This window comes from Magnolia sinica, chromosome 11 (genome assembly GCF_029962835.1).
Source record: "Magnolia sinica isolate HGM2019 chromosome 11, MsV1, whole genome shotgun sequence".
In the NCBI taxonomy this organism is placed as follows: domain Eukaryota; kingdom Viridiplantae; phylum Streptophyta; class Magnoliopsida; order Magnoliales; family Magnoliaceae; genus Magnolia; species Magnolia sinica.
The window spans coordinates 16,921,646-16,932,044 of NC_080583.1; the positions used below are offsets into that span (position 1 = coordinate 16,921,646).

The 10,399-nt window shown below is 42.1% G+C and overlaps 1 long non-coding RNA gene across 2 annotated transcripts; it reads left to right on the forward strand.

Moving 5' to 3' along the window:
• Nucleotides 1-526: 526 nt before the first annotated feature.
• Nucleotides 527-1,008, forward strand: LOC131218275 (uncharacterized). 2 transcript variants are annotated; one of them, XR_009157597.1, is made up of 3 exons: nucleotides 527-650; nucleotides 736-825; nucleotides 908-1,008. It is a non-coding gene; the product is annotated as an uncharacterized LOC131218275 (long non-coding RNA). The 2 variants fall into 2 exon arrangements; XR_009157598.1 differs by having other exon boundaries at nucleotides 529-650; nucleotides 733-825.
• Nucleotides 1,009-10,399: the final 9,391 nt, after the last annotated feature.

Sequence of the window (10,399 nt, forward strand, 5' to 3'; positions counted from 1 at the left end):
CCTTGGTTGAGCACACACCGGGCACTGCATGTAAGTTTAGAAATATATTTATTTAGTGAGTTCTGTTTATATTTAAACTTACATATTTCTTTTGCGATAGCATTGTCGACAGACCGACGAGGACATAGACCCACGCGTGGGTTAGTTTTAGAGCAACTTACGCGTGAGGGTAGGGTGACGGTAGAGTTCCTACTGGATTGCCTTAGACCTGTTGGGGACAATGCCAGGTTATTTATGTTGGAGGTCGGTGTCCTATGCCGATCTCTAATCCCTGCGACCACCCCTCGTTGGGCAGACGTGACAGATGATGTACGGCAATTCATTCGTCAATGCCTTCAGGTAAATTTTAGTAAATTAAATTTTCTTTTATGAAAGTTCATTTATGGTTAAGTTATTTTCTTAATAAGTTTATTGCCTTAATCTATTATTTATGAAATTACATAATAAATTTGTCTTAGATTTGAGTGTTCTTTACATTTCCCATACCGTTGACGACATAGTCAGGGAGCAATAAGGGGTACCGCGGAGAGTTACACCAGTAGTACAAGCGGTGCAGGACCCACGATGAGGCCGTACTATCTGCATCGCCGCACGTGACTATAGACGACTGGTGGATACTCTGCGAGAGATTTTCGTCTGAGGCTTTTTAGGTAATATTTACATATTTACAATATCTTAAGTTAACAATTAACTTTACAATTAATAACAATGTATTATGAATAATATGTTTAGAAGAGGAGCAGAATAAATTCTGCGAATAGGGAAAAGTTATAAGTGAACCACGTAACTGGTTCAAAGTCATTTGTACGACATTGTTACAACATGGTAAGAAATTACTGGTGATTATTAAGTTGATATATTCTTTCCATTCATTTATATTAAGTCTATTGACCTTTCAATTGTGTAGCGAGATTCTGTCACCGGCCAGGAGCCTGGACTAGTAGACCTCTCTAGAGGGACTCATCGTCGGCAGGTGAGGGGATCTTGGGTTCATCCTAGAGTCAGCGAGAATTAGATAAAAATTCTTACATTGTAAAATTTAATTGCATTAAATTATAATAATGTCATTCGTTATGAAAATTTATGTATTTTCATTACAGGCAGCGATGGAAACTATACGTAGTCAACCCACTCCCGATAGTAGTTAGCGGAGTGAGGCAGATATCTTGAGCGATGTGCTTGGCACCTGTTCTAGATATGTACGTGGGCTTGGCCATGGTGCCAAGCTCATGGTACCCGCTAGAGCTGCCTCCAACTGATCCGTCGCTGGGGAGAGCACCCTACATCGAGCTGATATGGCAGAGAGAGAGAGAGAGGTTCCACAGCTATAGGTTGTCGTCGATGACATCAGAGAGCAGTTGGAGAGGTAAAGGGAGGAGGAGCATAGGCGTAGGGAGGAGGAGCAGAAGCGTAGGGAGAAAGAGAAGCAGAGGCGGAGAGAGGAGTAGAGGCGACGGGAGAAGCAGGAGAGGAGGAGCGAGGAGATGCGGGTGGAGCATGAGTGACGGATGTAGGAGATGTTTCAGGCTCTTACTGTACGCTTTGCCACCTATGCCCCTCCACCTCCGCCTTCATCTTCATGAATTTTTTTTTATGATTTATTTTATATACGAATGTTAAACTTATATGTATTTGTGTGTGGATGAATGTGAGTTGTATATATGTGGATGTGGATAGGATTGTTTGTGTATGGATGGATCTGGTTTGTGTTTGGATGGATATAGTTTGTGTTTGGATGGATGTGAATGTAAATATGATAAAAATGTATTGTAACAGGTGTATTTACAGGTGTATATCAGGAATTATTTCCTGAATTTTGAAAATAAATGAAAGCAGGATGAAAGAGATTATTACCGATGAAAATTTCATTGGTAATAGTAAGTCAAAAACTTATACTGATGAAATATTTCATAGGTACATATTAATACTAAAATTTATATTAACGATCTATATATGAGATATACTGATGAATTATTTCGTCGGTAATAGCGGGCCTTTACTGACGCACGCAGTCATCGGTAATGTCGTTAATCCACTATTTTACTGATGAAGATATTCGTCGGTATAAGCTGTGTTTAACGACGAATATATTATTTTTTCCTACCAAAAGTAACATGTTTTGCCGACGATTTTAGTCGTCGATATTTGTTTTATCATTGTCGACGAAGTCATATTTCATCAATAAAGGCCTTTAGCCACGGTCTTATTGTGACGATCTTTCCGACGACAGATTTCGTCGATAATAATCATTACCGATGAAAAAAGATAAAATAATGACGAATTATGTTGTCGGTAAAAGAGAAATTTCCTATAGTGACTTCTACAAAGAACCCTCCGTGATGAAAGGTTTTCTTGATTACTGGTCCCCTACCACCAACTCTTTCCATCTTCCAGCAGGAGAGATGAGCGTCACGCTCTAGGACCTCCATTGAACTGCTGGTCTCCTGTTAATAGGAAAGTTCTATAATGAATTCGTTCCAACCAACGAGGAGTTGGCGTTCACTTCTTCGCTTGAACGAAGGGCTTCGATTTCGAAAACCACAATAAAGCTTTTCAAGGAAATGTCAAAATTTCCAACTATCCATAAGATCTCCCCTCTGCAGTGGCTTACACACTTCATCAGGGCTTTCAAGTAATTTTCAAGTTCATAAATCAACTGTTTTCTTACTTGTGCTTTTTCTTACCTATCACTTTTGTTCCTCTTGCAGATTTCGTGGCTGTCACTCTTCAAAGTTGATAAGCCTTCATACCAATATCAAAGAGCGAGCAGAATACAATCTTATGGGGAGCTCACGGCCTTCTTGGTTTACTGGTTAAGTGTGGTGGTGCTTCCCAGTTCGAAATGGGCAGACGCTATTCACCCTACGGTCTTCGTTGTTGTCGGCGCCATGACATAAGGCCACAAGCATTCTCTTGCACCCCCAGTCTTATGTTCTATTTATAGAGCTCTTTGAAAAATAGCCACTCATGTAAAAAGTCCTGCCGTTGGGGCTTCTTCGACATATACTCCATGGCATTATATCACTGGCTAGGTGGGAGTTTACTTTCCTTGGACTTTTGAAGCTCCAGAGAAGGCATACGTTCATCCCTCGCATCTTCCACTCTGATTTTTTCAGAAGAGACCTATGGTAAAAAGGTCGTACAATTGGGTAGTTAACAAGATTTTGCCTACTGACAAAATTTACTTCTTTCAGTTCCACCTCTATCACTATATAGAAGACACTGATATGGTAGATACTGGAGCACTCTCCCTAAGAGAAAGGGCATTTTTCATCTCCATTCGATCTTGTAGCTTGCCACTATGGGAAGGGACAAAGTTTTAGAGAGAGCCCTACTATCCTAGTCGCTTTGCTTGTCAGTTCGGCTTTGACCAGGCCATTTCAAAAGATTGCGGATTAGTCAACAGAAAAATGTGTTGCTATGGCACTGGCCCATATAATTGGGCCATGATACGGAAACAATTGCTAGGTGGCCATGTCGATTCTACCTTCATTATCCCTGGCTGTAATCGCATAGTCCAGACTTCATATGGCTAAACACGATGGTGGGTTCATCAGTCATATTTGGTCAATAAATGCTTGTTAGTAACTGAACCCATTTGGATTTGTGCACCCAAGCTGAAAGGTTGGAAGCTTGAATATGGAATTAGTTATATACTGGAGAAGAGTCGCCACCCTTTCACGGTCAGATTTGCAGACAAATATCCTTAGAAGAGCCAATCCATGAAAGGAAGGCTACCAATACCTTGGAAGGTTAGATCGCACATGGAGTTATTATGGAGTTCAAAAAAGTTCCTCGCAACTTCACTAACAGGGTTATTGATGATGTTGAAAGAACATCTTCCCCTATTCCAGCAGATATTGCTGCAGTTCGAGATGAACTAGCTCCTTCTACACAATCTACTCCTCCTAGCTCATCCTCTCCTATGACCAGGTCTCGGACGTGCTTACAAGCTTTGCCATCTACTCATCAAGAAAGGCCTGCCCCCTCAACTTCTCCAATGCCATCTAGCACAGGTAGCCGCTTAGAGAATGATACCGTTTCTCCTTCAAAAGGAAAACAGATAATACTTGAAGAGGTAGACGAAGAGTTGGAGGAAAAAACTTCGTCCTCATTATCTGGTAGCGATTATTTCTTGGAATCTGATATGAAAGGAGAGAATGAAGGGACTGATGAAGATGATGCTTATGAAGAGGGCGAGGTGAATATAGACGATGATGAGGATGAAACTGCTGTTGAAGGCACTTCTACTGGTAGAGAACTTCCTTCCTCAGCCCCTGAAGATATGAATACTAATTATCATGCCCCAAACTCGGAAATCGAGCTCACAAAATTCTTGATCACCGAATTCGGTGCCAACAGCCTCCGTAAAACCCCATTCTCGGCTCCCAGCGCCCATTCGCCAGGTCCTGATCCTGGGATGCTACGAGGAGGATTTTTCAACATCAGTTTAATTTGTAATAAGCATAGCCAAAGGCATAACCCACAAACAACAACCAAAAACTCCATCACATTTCCACTATGATCAAAAACTTTATAAGTACAATGAGCATAAAAGGAAATACAATGATAATGAACAAAAAACTCCAAGATGATCTGCAAAGCGCTCCTGCCTCAGCGCTGCTGTGCTCCAACGTCACCTGCATGCAACGGTCATGCATAAGCTTATGGAAAGCTTAGAGGGTGGTGTAAGTGTATGCACAAGGTAGTAGTTATGCGGTATCAGAGTAATGCGGAATATGCTGATGAATCCATGAATGTTAGTAGCCGTACCAAGGCTATACGGTGCAAGGCATGAATGATGTCGGTCATACCAAGGCCATGCGATGCGAGATGCAAGCTCAAGCATACGAATTCTCATCTAAGTCCACATTTCAATATAGCTTAACTCTGGAATATCACCGGGGTCTAGTACACTCCAATCCAGATTGCCACCCCATCGCGCGTAATAAGGTGAGTGGAAAAGACCTCACTATCCGCCTGCCAATATCGGGCTCGGCTCGTCGATAGCAGACCCATTCCTCCAGCTGGTCAGACTCAGCGTAGCTTTGCTCCCTCCTCTCGGGCGAGTAAGGCCGCACCCCCTTCTAACCGACCACGACACAGTGAAAAGCGCAACCGTCTGGTAATCGGCATTTGGTGCTCATGCACCCACTCGGTCTAGACGTTGGAGCAACCTCCTGATACAATAAGGGTTTAGGGACTTTCACCTAGGGATATCTATAGCTCTCCATGTAGAACAAGATTTTTGGTATCCAATCCTGCTAACCACGATACGCCTGTGGAGGCTACGGCCCTGATGTCACTAGGGCATACAGTACTATATCACACAATGCGAATGCATGAATCACACTATCCAGTTATGCAGCAGTCCTACGCGTATCATGCGTTCATGTAGGGCAGCATCGCCTATCCGGGAGCCCATAAACAATCTGCCTGAAGGCATATGTTATGATTAGTCACTTCTCATATCAAGCATACATATGATGCATATGATCATGAATTATGGAACTATACTAAACATGCTATAAAGTAATGCACTATCCTTATGACGCAGATGGCCTAGACGGCCTACACACAACAAGTACGTGCCAAACAATGGGCCCTAGGGAGAGTTGTAATGTGGATATTTAACCAACATTATACTTGCAATGTGGACGTCAAACCATCATTGCTCCCAAGGCATAGTCCGTCGTAAACATCATCACATAAACTATGTTGGGATCACACATTGCAATGGACCTTAGGTACACCCCATTGGGCCTTAAATCCATCAAATGGGCCATATCATATAGGCCTTATATTCATCAAGTGGGCCACATCAATGGGCCGCACCAGTGGGCCTTATGTACATTGCAATGGGCCATAACCCATGGGCCTTATATATATATATATATATATATATATATATATATATATATATATATATATATATATATATATATATATATCAAAGTAGGCCTCAACCACGGGCCACAAATATATTAGGATGGCCTCAACTAATGGCCTTATACAAATCTCCAAAATGGTTGGACGGTTTGGATGAAACTCATGCATCATGATAGGGGGGTCCGCATGAAGGCCCACTACCCAGAATATTATATATAATATAATATATAATTTATATATAGTATATATAATATTATATATAATATAATATTATATATATACACACACACACTCACACACACGCCCACACTCACACGCACACGCACACACCCATCGTCCTCTGGACGGTGGGGATAGAACACAAATCATAGTGGGCTCCACCGCCCACCTGGACGATGGGAGTAAAACACCTACATCACTGTGGGCTCCACTTGGGGCCCACCATAATGTTTACATACCATCTAATCCGTTGTTAAGGTCCCACGGACCCAAATGAATAGGAAGAACAAATCTCAGCTGGATCCAAAACTTCCATGGCCCAGTAAAGGGTTCCAAGGGTAGACGTTTAATCCTACTATTTTCTATGATGTGAGCCACCAGAGCACTAGACTAAGCTGATTTTTGGAGTGGGCCCACTTCAGGGAGTGGCCCACCCAATGAACGGTATGGATTTCCAATACACATCATGATGGGGCCCACGGCAGGGACCGTGGGTTGTTGCGGTCCGCCTGTTCGCCCGTCCGCTGTGTCCAGGCGGCATCTACTGCCTTCTAACATAGCAGCAGCGCCTGCTGCTACTAATTTTTTTTTAAATCGCGTTTTCTTGTGGTTTTTTGGGTGTGCGGCCCGCATCATGTAAATCCATCCCAGCCATCGGTCTTTACTGCTCAAGACAGATCCAACGAGTCCAATATTCAATATATTTTTGGCACATCAAAACTTCAGGGTAGATTTTAATGGTAGACACACTGTTTGCTATGCTATGGTCCGCCAAAACCTCGGATTGGCTCCATTTTTTGGCTCAACGCCTAAAATGGTCTGGGAAAAAGATTGGACAGCTTGGATTAACAACATTCATCAAGGTGGGGCCTGAACAAGTGGTCCACCCAAAAAGCTTGTGAATCAAGCTAATATTTTTATTTCCCTTACACGTCCAGCGTCCCTAGACGCTGGACAGTGTAGCATAGCACGTCCTTTAAGGTGGGCCCTATTTAGGTGGGCCACCAAATGATGGATGGTTGGGTCACAACATATATGAAAAGTGGGCCCCACCTACAAATGGCTTGGATCAAATACATGCTTCATGATGGGGTCTATTCAAGTGGGCCACACAACCATATCATGGTCTCATAAAAGAAAATGAAATAGAGAGGGAAAGAGAGGGATAGAGAGTGGGACACACGTGATGGAGGGACCCCGACACTATGGGCCCTCCCTTGCGCTAAATCATACATCAAGTGGGTCCCATTACACATGGGCCCATTAAATCAAAATCCAACTGTGGAATCCCTTCTCCACTAAAATAGACGGTCTAGATGACCCTAGGTATACAAGAAAATAAACATCATAATGGGGTCCATGGAGAATGGCCCCATCATGGAATGATCATAATGATCAAAGTGCATCATCGGCCATATCTTAAGGTCCCAAGTGAGATCCAAACCATTGGTCGATTGGCCTCACTTGGCCCATCTTTAAAAATATTAAAATTACTCTATCAAAGCACCCACTGCTTGATCTTCTTGCTCCCTTGGCTTCCTTAGTTCCTTAGCTTCGATTCCAACGGAGGAGCTGAGGTTTGGATGGTTAAGATGGGAGATGAGATGGTGGGAAGGTGGGCCACACTTGTTGCTTGGGAATGCTTGGAAAGGCTTAGACGTATGGTGTTTTCTCTCTTGCTTGGGAATGAGTTTGAAAATGAGAGATAGAGACTTGTAAAGGGAGAGAGAGTGATGGGTGATGGAGTGATTGATGTAGTGAGTGATGGGTGTGCAAGAGATTTTTGACTTTTGGAGGTTTTTGGTGTAAGAAAGGTATGAGCTTGTAAGAACTTTTTGACTCTTGTGGTTGCTTGGGAATAGGTGAAAGGTGATGTATACTTGACATGATGAGATTAATGGGTTGATTGATTGATGTGACATCTCGTAGAGATTCTCTCGAAATTCGCATGCGCGACGTTTTTCTCGCACCGAACGCTGGCCCACATCTCCTAACCAAGGTATCGCCTTGGCGCACGAGTCGCGGCATCGAACCGCGGCGACAGTGCGGTCGCTATGGTATAAATCCTGGGTCAAATCGACTCGGGTTGACGGCGTGCATCTCAGGGTCGCGCTCAAACATCGGATAAGGGTCGAAGGTTGCCGGAATTCGATCGGGAAGACCGCGAAAGTCTATGAAACGGTATGGTCTAGGATACGGGGCTTACACTAATATCCAACATGAAGCACATGTTCCTGCAATGACTCTAACAACAATGGAAGATGAAGCGGAACCATTAGACTATGGGGAATATGGATATTCTACAGGTAAGATATTTTCTGAAATCATTCAATCTTCATTTAGAATTATATTTATTATCGTTATCTTCTCATTGTTATTTTCTTTGTCATTATTTTAGTTATGGGTAACAAAGCAAGTGACATTCTTGCCAAAGATGTTCCTCCAGTAACACAGCCAGTTCCTTCAGAAACTCCTTTGGCTCCCTTAGTCATGCCAAGGGTAGTGGCTTGCGAGATCATTTTTCCAACAGAACTGACAAACTTAGCCACTCCTGCAACTATTGATTCTAGCACTGAGGCTAGATCACCCTCATTTGCTGATATGCTGGGAGCTGGCCCTTCTTCTGTTAAGGAAAGTCGACTCCCTGCTGTTCATGGTGTTGTAGAAAGTATGTCTATTATTTGTTCTGTTGGTATTTCCATATCCCTTACCCTTATTATCAATATTATAATTTCTCCTTTTTTTAAAAAAAAAAATCTTACCGGAACTCTTCCTCGCAGCTGTACCACTAACTCCAATTTTGTAGCCACTGTTTCTAACCTATTATCTTTCAAGAAGGTTCCTGCACATAAGTTGATTTTGTTGCGGAATTTTGTATCAGCAATTGTTCACATATTTAAGGATCCCGATCAATGGTTAGATTTAGATGTTGCTATTGAAATCTTAGACAACACTGCAAAGATGGCAAAGATTAATATTTCTATCCTATGTGGTTCTCTTCTCAAGTTTCGTGATTCAATAACTTCTTTGAAATCGACAGAAAATATCACCATAGCTCTGGAGATATTAGAATATGGAAGGCAGCTAGCTTCTTCCAAAGAAAAGGTTTCCCTTATCACTTCTATCATTTCTAAATTCAACCAAGAGCAGTCAACTCTTCAGGAACAGTTAAAAGCATGTACTGAAAACAGGCTAATCATTCAAAATCAAATTGCTCTCTTGAAGGAGCAAACCTTGCAATGGGAATTGAAAGATCATGGAGAAGAGTCAACTATGAAGGAGATCCAGGAGCAGGTGTGAATCAGTATTCAAGCTGCCGATTCTGAATGATCTGAATTAATCAAGAATGAAGAGATAGTTACATCTTTAGAGAAAGAGTTAGCCGACATTCCAGATCAAACAAAGATTATTCTTGAAGCAAGATCACAACATATCACAACTCAAGTTCGGTTGAAGGAAGATTTGCAGAAATGTTTGGGAGCATTGGGGGTTACAGATGAACTATGAAAAATTTATTTTGTTCATCCCCTTTTTTATCATATGTAACTTCTTTTTGACTTTCAGCACATATTAATGAAGGCATCGTGACATTTTGAGATAATTTGTATCCTCATATGTTTTCCAAATCATAATTTATTTCAAGTATGTTTATTTATGCGATTGTTTAACATGATATTTAATGGAGACCTGAGATAAAAACAACAGTCTATCATAATTGTCAGTGTGGGGTTTCCTATATGATTTTTGTTTTGGTAGGCGGAACTAAGTTTCAATTTAGTTAGATAGCCACACAGTTTAAGCTCTTGAGTAGAGGAGTAACACAGTGTTTTAGACTTATGCATAGTTGAAATTGGGTCTCACGTGAATGATCTCTGTAACTCTTATGAGTTCGATGAACTTATCACAGCCGGGGAGTTCACAAACTACGATCCATCAGAGGGGCCCAGTGAAGCTACCGGGGCCATGAACTCGGTGGGGTTTACGCACAGGGTTGGCTGCAGTAACTCTCTAGAGTTCACTAGGTGCACAAGGCTACCTTAGGGTACCAAATCCAAGGCTGTATCTCCATCAATGAGAGGGTATTTTTATAGAAGTCTTGTCCTCGTGAGTTACTATTGAAATCAAGCCAGGAATCTAGGGGGTCTTACGCATGGTTTGCCTATCTATGGACAATGGCCAAAGAGCGCACACTACAGCTCACTTTTTCTTTGTCTACAAGGTCAGACCCATTCACGAGAGGGCGGTTTCATCCTTCCCCATGACACTGTCGGAAAACTATACAGACAACATT